This window comes from Chiloscyllium plagiosum, unplaced genomic scaffold (assembly GCF_037043375.1).
Source record: "Chiloscyllium plagiosum isolate Xiang-an unplaced genomic scaffold, Cpla_swu_hap1 HiC_scaffold_33, whole genome shotgun sequence".
NCBI classification, from domain to species: domain Eukaryota; kingdom Metazoa; phylum Chordata; class Chondrichthyes; order Orectolobiformes; family Hemiscylliidae; genus Chiloscyllium; species Chiloscyllium plagiosum.
The window spans coordinates 58,587,574-58,599,659 of NW_028270171.1; positions in this window are offsets into that span (position 1 = coordinate 58,587,574).

The following is a 12,086-nucleotide window of genomic DNA, read 5'->3' on the forward strand; positions in this document are numbered from 1 at the left end:
CCCTCTTAAGTATACTCCTACGTCCGTTATACTCTTATAAGTATTCACTCGATCTATCCTGTCTATACCTGACATATGCTTCCTTCTTTTTCTGAACTAAACACTCAATTTCTTTCGTCATCCATAATTCCCAATACCTACCAGCCTTCCCTTTCACCCTGACAGGAATATATTTTCTCTGGTCTCATGTTATCTCATTTGTGAACGCTTCCCATTTTCCAGCCGTCCCTTTAGCTGCGAACATCTGCCTCCAATCAGCTTTCAAAGGTTCTTGCCTAATACCGTCAAAATTGGCCTTTCTCCAATTTAGAACATCAACTTTTAGATCTGGTCCAGCCTTTTCCATCACTATTTTAAAACAAATAGGATTATGGTCGCTAGCCTCAAAGAGCTCCCCCACTGACACCTCACTCACCTCCCCTGCCTTATTTCCTAACAGTAAGGTCGAGTTTTGCACCTTCTCTAGTAGGGACATCCACATACTGAATCAGACAATTGTCTTGTACACACGGAAGAAATTCCTCTCCATCTAAACCTTTAACACTATGGCAGTCCCAGTCGATGTTTGGAAAGTTAAAATCCCCTACCATAACTAACCTATTATTCTTACAGATAGCTGAGATCTCCTTACAAGTTTGTTTGGGAATTTCCCTTTGACTATTGGGGGGTCTATAATACAATCCTAATAAGGTGATCATCCCTTTCTCATTTCTCAGTTCCACCCTGGATGTATTTCTGGGAATATCCTCCCTCAGCACAGCTGTAATGCTATCAAAAATGTCACTCCCTCTCCCCTTGCCTCCCTTTCTACCCTTCCTGTAGCATTTGTATCCCGGAAAATTAAGCTGCCCATCCCTGAACCATGTTTCTGTAATTGCTATGAGATTCCAGTCCCATGTTCCTAACCATGCCCTGAGTTCATCTTCCTTCCCTGTTAAGCCCCTTGCATTGAAATAAATGCGGTTTAATTTATTAGTCCTACCTTGTTTCTGCCTGTCCTGACTGTTTGACTCACTTCTGTTCTCAGCTGTACCCGTCTCAGATCGAGCTCCCAAAATTCTCCCTGTGATTGTTATCACGACTCACCCCTGCATTCCTCCAAATCCATGTAAAGTCCTCCCATTCCTAAAACCCGCCCTGTATCTGTCACCTGTCCCAGCTTCCACAACCCTCCCTATCTCTGTAAGTCACCACCCCCCACCCCCCCACACCCCCGTCCCAGTTACTACAGCCCGCTGTATCACTAAATGCCAGTGGTCACTATAATATTAGAGTAAGGTGTGAAAGCAGGAATATTGTACTGGGTTAAATGATCAGTCGTGATCATATTGAATGGTGGGACCGACTCTGTGGTCAAATGGTCGATACCTGCTCTTCTTTCCTGTGCTTCTCTATAAACTTACTATCTATATAACCTCCTTCAGTCCCCACAGCCCTCCCTATCTCCATCAATTCCTTCAGTCCCCACGACTCTTCCTATCCATGTAACCTGAATCATTCCCCACAAACCTCCCTAACTCCATAACCTCCAAAAGGCCCCACGACCCTCCCTATCTCCATAGTCTCATCCTGACCCAACGACCTTCCCGTTCAGAGTAACCTCCTTCAATCCCCATGATTCTCCTGATCTGTGCAAACTTCTTCAGACCCAACAGCCCTGCAGATCACTTTGGCCACTTTCAGGCCCCACAGCACTCCCTATCTCCATAATGTTCTTCAGTCACCACTGCAATCTCTGTGTCCATAATCTCATACAGTCCCCACATCACTCCATATCTCCATAATGTCATTCAGTCCCCACGACCCTTCTTATTTCCAAAGCCTCTATTACCTGTTGAACCTCTAAGCTACCTTTTTCAGATAGATAAACACGAACTCCATAACCCTTTCTGCTGCCAGTCTGAAACCAAATAGTGTTAGCCTGATAGTAGGTCGGGAGCTGAAATATGTTTTCAAAGATATGTCAATGAACAATAACTGGACCCTTAGAAACGCTGTTAATAAAAAGAGAATGTGTTTTTGAGCCTGTTGGATTGTATTTTTATTGGTGAGAATATAAATGGCAGAATAGATATGTGTGTAGGAGCGGTTGTACCGAGGAAACGGTTTATTTGAATTTTCAGAAACCTTTACACAAGTTTCAATAAGAGCTAAAGAGTAACTTGGTAGAGAATAGGTCACCTTAACTATCAGGAAGTGGGTGAGATATTAGACAAAATAGTGTTGTCAGAATTTGCTGTGGAGAAAGACACAGAAACTCGGGAAGTGGGGAAATAAATAGTGATGTCTTGGAAAGAATCCTCAACAGAGAAGAAAAAGTGCTGGAATCTTAAAACAAATAAAGGTAGATCAATCCTCAGTAGCTCATTAGGTCAATCCTTGAATATTCATGGGAAGCTAGGGAAGAGATTGCAGCGTCCCTAACAGAGATATTTATATTATCAACAGACACAATGAGTTACCGGAAGACTGGAGGGTGGCTAATGCTCTTCCATCACTTAAGGTCTGCAGGGAGCAGCCAGGAAATCACAGCCCAGTAAACCAGTGCTGGATAAGTTATTGGAGGAGATTCTGAGAGAAAGGAGCTACATATATTTGGAAAGACAAGGGCTGATTAGATATAGTCAGCATGGCTTTGTGAGTGGAAAACCGTGTTTCACAAACCGGATTGACTCTTCGAGGAGTTGACCAACGGACAGATGAAGGCAGAGCAGTCAGCGTCGTCTACATGAACTTCAGCAAAGCATTTGACAAGGTTCCAAGGGATGTAGAACATCTAGTCAAGAGGAAGAAGGAAGCTAACTTAAGTTTGAGGAACCAAGGATCAGAAGCAGGACTCGAGAGAGTTACATGGGACAGGACGGTGGCTCAGTGGTTAGCACTGCTGCCTCACAGCACTAGGGACGCGATTTCAATTCCAGCCCCAGGCAACTGTCTGCGTGGAGTTTGCACATTCTCTCCATGTCTGCGTGGGTTTCCGACAGGTGCGCCGGTTTCCACCCACAGCCCAAAGATGTGCAGGTTAGGTGAATCAGCCATGCGTTGTTCAAGAAAGGGAATAGAGATAATCCTGGGAATCACAGACCTGTCAGTCTTCTGTCTGTGATGTGCAGATTATTGGAAGTTCTGAGATACAGGATTTATGATTCCTTGGAAAACCATAGTTTGATTATAGAGAGTCAGCATGGCTTTGTAAGGGACAGGTCATGCGTCACAAATCTTATTGAATCCTTTGAGAATGTGACAAAACACATTTATGGCTCATTGAGAAAGTACAGAGCATGGGATACAGGGAAACCTGCCTGTTTGGATACAGAATTCCTGGCCCATAGAAGACAGAGGGTGATGACAGATGGAAATCATTCAGCCTGGAGTTCAGTGACCAGTGGTTTTCTGCAGGGAGAGGGCAAAAAAATCTCTGCTCTTTGTAATTTTATGAATGACTTGGATGTGTGATTGAAAGAGTGGGTAAGTAAGTTTGCCAATGACACGAAGGTTGGTGGAGTGGTGAATAGTGTGCATGTCTGCTGAAGGTTGCAATGTGACATTAACAGGATGTAGAGCTGGGCTGAGAAGTGGCAGATGAAGTCAAATCTGGAAAAGTGTGAAGTGATGCATTTTGAAAGGTGAGACTTGAATGCAGAATACATGAGTAAAGGCAGAATACTGAATAAAGGCAGAATACTGAATAGTGTGGAGGAACAGATGAATCTTCGATTTCATGACCGAGATCCATCAAATTTATCACCAAGCTGATAGTGTTGTTAAGAAAGAATATGTTGTATTGGCTTTCATTATCTGGGGGATTGAGTTTTAAAGCCATGAGGTTATGCTGCAGCTCTATACAGCCCTGTTTAGATCCCAATTAGAATATTGTGTTCAGTTTTGATCCCTTCATTACAGGATGGATGTGGAAGCTTTAGAGAGGGTAAAGAGGAGATTTACCAGGATGCTACCTGGACTGGAGGGCATGTCTTACGAAGAAAGGTTGAGACTTGAATGCAGAAGCTAAGGCTTTTCTCATTGGAGTGAAGAAGAGTGTGGTGTGATTTGGTAGAGGTGAACAAGATGGTGTGAGGCAAAGATAGAGTGAACAGTGAGAGACCTCTTTATCCCATGGCATACATGGTACAAGAGGGCATAATTGTAAGGTGATTGGAGGATGGGTAAGGGGAGATTTCAGATGTAGGTTCTTTACACAGAGAGTGGTGGGTGGGTGGAACAGGACTTTATAACAGACGGCTGTGGTTCTGTTCGCAGAGCTGGAAGCTGGAACTACAACCACAGGGACGCCAAGACAGCAGACTTCCTAGCAGCACTAGAATGCACACTCAGGAACAATGGACTGAGAGAAGAGACACAACAAACAGTGAGACAAAGTATCGTACCCCTGATAACAAGGAAAAGACAAACACATAACCTCAACACCAAGGAGAGGGAAGCACGAAAATCACTAAGAAACGATAAGAACATAATCATACTACCAGCAGACAAAGGCAGAATGACGGTCATCCTGGACAAAACAGAGTACATCCAAAAAGCACAACAACTACTTGCAGATACCAACACCTACCAAAAGAGGCAGTTTGACCCCACCCCACAACTCACCAATAGGATAAACAACACACTGAGGAACCTACACAAAAACGGACAGATAACCAGGTCTGACCTACAAAGAATGAAACCTGAAAGCAACAACACCCCCAGATTCTATGGACTACCTAAAGTGCACAAACCAGACATCCCACTCAGACCCATAGTATCACTACCAGGGACACCATCACACAAACTGGCTAAAGAACTACAGCAGAAACTGAAACGCCTGATCAGCGGATCCAGACAATCTATACAATCAACACAGGAATTCTTCGACATCAACAGAAATATACACATAGACAAGGAAGACTCCATGGTCTCATTCCACGTAAAGTCACTGTTCACCTCTATTGACAAAGCCCTAGCCAGAGAAACAATAGCGAACCTGCTGAACAGACGGAACAGACAACAGGACGTTGAACCCATCAACAAAGACGGCATACTTAAACTACTGGACTTGTGCCTCACAAGACACTTCACATTCAACAACAAGATATACGAACAAATCAACGGAATACCCATGGGCTCACCGATCTCGGGACTCATAGCAGAAGCAGTAATGCAAAGATTCGAACAAACAGTCTTACCACAAATTCAACCCAAACTCTGGGTCAGATACGTTGATGACACCTTTGTAATCATTAAAAACAGGGAAATAGAGAAAACACACCGGATCATCAACTCCACACTCACAGGAATCCGATTCACGAGAGAGGAAGAAAAGGATAACCAACTCCCATTCCTAGACGTGAGGGTACAGAGAACACCGAACGGAGAATTCACCACAAAGGTACACAGGAAAGCCACACACAGACCAAGTCCTGAACTATGAAAGCAACCACCCCAATACACACAAACGAAGCTGTATCAAGACACTATTCAAAAGGGCCACAACACACTGCAGCACACCAGAACTGTAAAAAGAGGAAGAGGAACACCTATACAAGGTATTCGCCAAAAACGGATATCCTCGCAATTTCATCAACAGATGCCTAAGGGAAAGACAACGGATCGAGGACATACCGAAACCCAAAGGACTAGCCACATTACCATACATCAAGATCATCTCTGAACTGACAGCCAGACTACTGCGACCATTAGGACTTATAACAGCACACAAACCAACAGCCACACTCAGACAACAGCTCACCAGAACGAAGGACCCGATACCCAGCATGAGCACAACTAATGTAGTGTACAAAATCCCATGCAAGGACTGCACAAAACACTATATAGGACAAACAGGAAGTCAGCTAACGATCCGCATCCAGGAACATCAACTAGCCACGAAACGACACGACCAGCTATCCCTAGTCGCCACACACACAGACGACAAGCAACATGAATTCGACTGGGACAACACTACTATGAGAGGACAAGCCAAACAAGGAACAGCCAGGGAATTCCTAGAAGCATGGCACTCATCCACAAACTCCATCAACAAAACACATCGACCTGGACCCAATATACCGGCCACTACAGCGGTCAGCTGAAACTGACAACCGGAAGCGGTAGGGACAGGCCACTATAGTTGCCGGAGGAAACACCACAGAAGCGCTTCACAGGAGGCTCCCAAGCACTGAGGATGTCACCTAGGCAGGAGACGAAACGTTAGCAACAAAAACTTCCAGCTCGGCGAACAAAACCACAGCAACGCCCACCGAGCTACAAATCTTCTCACAAACTTTGAATTTTAACAGACTCTTGGATAGGCAATGGATGATAGCCAAATGAAGGGTCTGTAAGTTTGATCTTACCGTCGGGTAAAAGATGGCCGAAGGATCTTGCGCTGTACTGTTCTGTGTTCTACGTTCCCGATGGTAAACTGGGTAATAAGCTAAGTTCAATGTAAAAGGGTATGGCATTCAGGAGGAGCTAGACAACTGGATACAAAATTGGGCTTGATGGTAGGAGACAGAGGGTGAGGGGAGACATGTTGCCTTTCTGACTGGAGACATGTGACCAGTGGTGAAGTGGATTCCCTGTTGTTTGACATTTGGATAAATGGTTTGGATGGGATTATTGTTTTTGTGGTAAGTAAGTTTTTTGAGTGACACTGAAATTGTTGGTAAAGTGGACAGTGAAGAAAGTTATCTATGATACAACAGGACGAATAGTAGACTGGGATAGTGGGCTGAAGAATAGCAGATGGAGTTTAATTTGATAAATGTGAGGTGTTCCATTTATGTTGAAACAAACCAGGGTGGGACTTGTACAGTTAATAGAACATAGAACATAGAACATAGAACATAGAACATAGAACAATACAGCACAGAACAGGCCCTTCGGCCCACTATGTTGTGCCGAACTTCTAACCTAGATTAAGTACCCATCCATGTACCTATCCAAATGCCGCTTAAAGGTCGCCAATGATTCCGACTCCACCACTCCCACGGGCAGCGCATTCCATGCCCCCACCACTCTCTGGGTAAAGAACCCACCCCTGACATCTCCCCTATACCTTCCACCCTTCACCTTAAATTTATGTCCCCTTGTAACACTCTGTTGTACCTGGGGAAAAAGTTTCTGACTGTCTACTCTATCTATTCCTCTGATCATCTTATAAACCTCTATCAAGTCACCCCTCATCCTTCGCCGTTCCAACGAGAAAAGACCGAGAACTCTCAACCTATCCTCGTACGACTTCCTCTCCATTCCAGGCAACATCCTGGTAAATCTTCTCTGCACCCTCTCCAAAGCTTTCACATCTTTCCTATAGTGAGGCGACCAGAACTGCACACAGTACTCCAACTGTGGCCTAACCAAAGTCCTGTACAGCTGCAACATCACTTCACGACTCTTGAATTCAATCCCTCTGCTAATGAACGATAATACTCCATAGGCCTTCTTACAAACTCTATCCACCTGAGTGGCAACCTTCAAAGATCTATGTACATAGACCCCAAGATCCCTCTGTTCCTCCACCTGACTAAGAACCCTACCATTAACCCTGTATTCCGCATTCTTATTTGTTCTTCCAAAATGGACAACCTCACACTTGGCAGGGTTGAACTCCATCTGCCACTCCTCAGCCCAGCTCTGCATCATATCTAAGTCCCTCTGCAGCCGACAACAGCCCTCCTCACTGTCCACAACTCCACCTATCTTCGTATCATCTGCAAATTTACTGACCCACCCTTCGACTCCCTCATCTAAGTCATTAATAAAAATTATAAACAGCAGAGGACCCAGAACTGATCCCTGCGGAACTCCACTTGTAACTGGGCTCCAGGCTGAGTATTTACCATCTACCACCACTCTCTGCCTTCGACCGGTTAGCCAGTTTTCTATCCAATTGGCCAAATTTCCCTCTATCCCATGCCTCCTGACTTTCCGCATAAGCCTACCATGGGGAACCTTATCAAATGCCTTACTAAAATCCATGTACACTACATCCACTGCTCTTCCCTCATCCACATGCTTGGTCACCTCCTCGAAGAATTCAATAAGACTTGTAAGGCAAGACCTACCCTTCACAAATCCGTGCTGGCTGTCCCTAATCAAGCAGTGTCTTTCCAGATACTCATAAATCCTATCCCTCAGTACCCTTTCCATTACTTTGCCTACCACAGAAGTAAGACTAACAGGCCTGTAATTCCCGGGGTTATCCCTATTCCCTTTTTTGAACAGGGGCACAACATTCGCTACTCTCCAGTCCCCTGGTACCACCCCCTTTGCCAGTGAAGACGAGAAGATCATTGCCAACGGTACTGCAATTTCCTCTCTAGCTTCCCACATAATCCTAGGATATATCCCGTCAGGCCCGGGGGACTTGTCTATCCTCAAGTTGTTCAAAATGTCCAACACATCTTCCTTTCTAACAGGTATCTCTTCTAGCTTACCAGTCCATTTCACACTCTCCTCTTCTCCAATACGGTCCCTCTCGTTCGTAAATACTGAAGAGAAGTACTTGTTCAAGACCTCTCCTATCTCTTCCGACTCAATACACAGTCTCCCACTACTGTCCTTGATCGGACCTACCCTCGTTCTCGTCATTCTCTGGTTTCTCACATACGCATAAAATGCCTTGGGGTTATCCTTGATCCTATCCGCCAACGATTTTTCATGCCCTCTCTTAGCTCTCCTAATCCCTTTCTTCAGGTCCCTTCTGGCTATCCTGTATCCCTCCACTGCTCTGTCTGAATCCTGTTTCCTCAACCTTATGTAAGCCTCCTTCTTCCTCTTTACCAGACATTCAACCTCTCTCGTCAACCAAGGCTCCTTCACACGACCATTTCTTTCCTGCCTGATAGGTACATACATATCATGGACACGTCGTATCTGCTCTTTGAAAAAGTTCCACATTTCCACCACATCCTTCCCTGACAGCCTATGCTCCCAACGTATGCTCCTCAAATCCTACCTTACAGCATCGTAATTTCCCTTCCCCCAATTATAAAATCTACCTTGTTGTGCGCACATATCTCTCTCCATAACCAAGGTGAAAGTCACAGAATTGTGGTCACCATCACCAAAATGTTCACCCACTAACAAGCCCACCACTTGTCCCGGTTCATTACCGAGTACCAAATCCAATATGGCCTCCCCTCTGGTTGGACAATCTACATACTGAGTTAGAAAAGCTTCCTGGACACACTGCACAAACACCGCCCCATCCAATCTACTTGATCTAAAGAGCTTCCAATCAATATTTGGGAAGTTGAAGTCGCCCATGACTACGACCCTGTGGCTTCTGCACCTTTCCAAAATCTGTTTCCCAATCTGTTTCTCCACATCTCTGCTGCTATTGGGGGGCCTATAGTAAACACCCAACAAGGTGACTGCACCTTTCCTATTTCTGACTTCAGCCCATACTACCTCCAGAGGCAGATCCCCCTCAAACTTCCTTTCTGCAGCCGTTATACCATTTCTAATTAGCAATGCCATCCCCCCTCCTTTTTTCCCACCCTCCCTAATCTTACTGAAACACCTGTAACCAGGAACCTCCAACAGCCATTCCTGTCCCACATCTATCCACGTTTCCGTGATGGCCACAACATCGTAGTCCCAGGTACCGATCCACGCCTTAAGTTCACCCACCTTGTTTCTGATACTCCTTGCGTTGATGTATACGCACTTGAGCCCATCTCTGTGTCCGCTAGTAGTCCCTGTCAGTGCTACCTTCTCCACAGCCCCCCTACAGTCTTGGGCATCCTGACAAACAGCTAACCTACTTGCTGGACTACAAGTCCAGATCCCATCCCCCTGCCAAATTTGTTTAAACCCCCCCGAAGAGTGCTAGCAAACCTACCCCCCAGGATATTGGTGCCCTTCTGGTTCAGGTGCAACCCGTCCTGTTTGTACAGGTCCCACCTTCCCCAGAATGCAGTCCAATTGTCCAAATATCTGAAGCCCTCCCTCCTACACCAGCCTTGCAGCCACGTGTTCAACTGCACTCTCTCCCTATTCTTTGCCTCACTGTCACGTGGCACCGGCAACAACCCAGAGATGACGACTCTGTCTGTCCTGGGTAGTGTTGTCAGTCAGAGACCCAGGGATGCAGGTCGACCGTTCTTTGTAAGTGGTGTCACAGGTAGACAGGTTGGTGAAGCAGGCGTTTGGGATGGTTACCTTCTTTGGGGAGAGCATTGAGAGTAAAAGTTGGGATGTCATGTTGTGGCTGTACAGGACATTGGTGAGGCCACCATAAAAGCATTGTTGACCAGTAGGAAGTACTTATCTGGTTCACTTACATCCTTTAGAGAAGAACATCTGACATTTGAACCTAGTCTGGTCTGCATGTGACTCCAGATCCACAGCAATATGGCTGACTTTGAGATATCCTCTGGGTAATTGGCAGTGGGGCAAAGAATGTTGGTCCAATCAGTGACATCCTCATCCCATGAATGAATAAATAAAAATACATATGTCCCTAACTACCTCTGCAAACCCCTCCAGCTGCAGCAATCTGTACTGGCTTTGTAACACCGTTCAGACGCTGACCACTCTCTATAACACTCTCACCATCTCCAGCACCTTCAGCTCTCCCGGTTCATTTTGTAACATAAAACCTTGACGATTATTCCCTCTTCCATCTGACCTCCTCCTGCGAGCAGACCCTTTGCAATCCCTTTAAAACTTACTCCTAAAACATTCTCTCACTTCAGGATTTTAAGTACTTTTGGGTGGTCCTCTAAGCCCGATAATCTAATATGATCCTTTTTACTTGAGTGAGGGACCGATCGGGATTTCTTTATGAGGATTTGTCTGTTTCAATGGAATGTCCTTTTGTTGAGTGTTTTACAATTCTCCTTCAAATGTTTTCCACTGTTCATTTACAGGCACATATTTCAGTCTGTTTAGCCTGTTTACCTTGGTCAGTTCTCCTCTCAAACTGATGTTAATGGTTATTTTTGTTTGTAGTTGTAGCTTGTCATTTCTGTGATTTAATTTAAAACTTTATATTTCGTTAAACTGCACATTTTCGCAATTTCCCAGAGGATCTCTCCAGGGATCTCTAAGTTCCATCACACAATTGTCGCTCTGAGATAGTTACATCCCTAGCCAGTTGCACAATTTATTATTCAAAGAAACACTGAAAACTAATTCTCTGAACTCCCCTTCCAATATAACTCTTGCCATTGTGACTGTCCCACATTATGCGAATATTGATGTTTCCCAAAATTATCACCATGTGTTTGTTAAAAAATTCCAATGAGTTCCTCTTTAATGCAGTGACGAGCAATGAAATGCTGTTCGGTGGCTAAAACTTTTCTGCTGCTTGTGTCCTCGGCAAGTAGTAGCCAGAATTTACATTCAGACTGACTCTACTTCATAACCTGAGACCAAATCCTTTCTTTGTAATGCCTTTGTGACCCATTATTGTTCGCGTTATCCATTTTGCCTGAGTTTCCGCAAGGTTATGTCCAACTTTTGTTCACCCCGTAACCATATCTCTCTGGTGTCTAAAGTTCTTCTATCTCTGTGTCAGAAATCCATCTGCCTTATTGATGAGACTTCGTCCATTCAAAACAAAACATGATTTACTCTTTCCCACAGTTTCCTATCACAAACCTATTCACTGATGTACAGTTTTAGTTAATCGCTGTCCCATCCTGTTCCTTTCTGATTGCCTTCAGCCAAACTCCCATGCTGTTCCGACGCTTCACCATTTCTCTTTGGATTTGGAAAGTTCCTTTCACCTGAACCCTGTCCCTGCATCTTCTCTGTCAGCTGAAAACCCTGTCTTTAAACCTATTGACATGATTGGCCAGGACACTGGTCCCAGCACAGTTCCAGTGGGACAACCCTCATGGATTTTTTAAAAATCAGGTAGGGGATGTGGGTGTCTCTGGCTGACCAGCCTTTATTGCCCATCCCTAGCTGCCCATGAGCTGAGTAGCTTGCTCGGCCATTTCAGAGGGCAATTGAGATACAAACACTTTGCTGTGGGAATGTCATGCAGACCACGTGAGGATGATCAGATTTCGTTGTCGAAAGGACAAGTGGCCGGCACGGTGGCTCAGTGATTAGCAGTCCTACCTCACAGC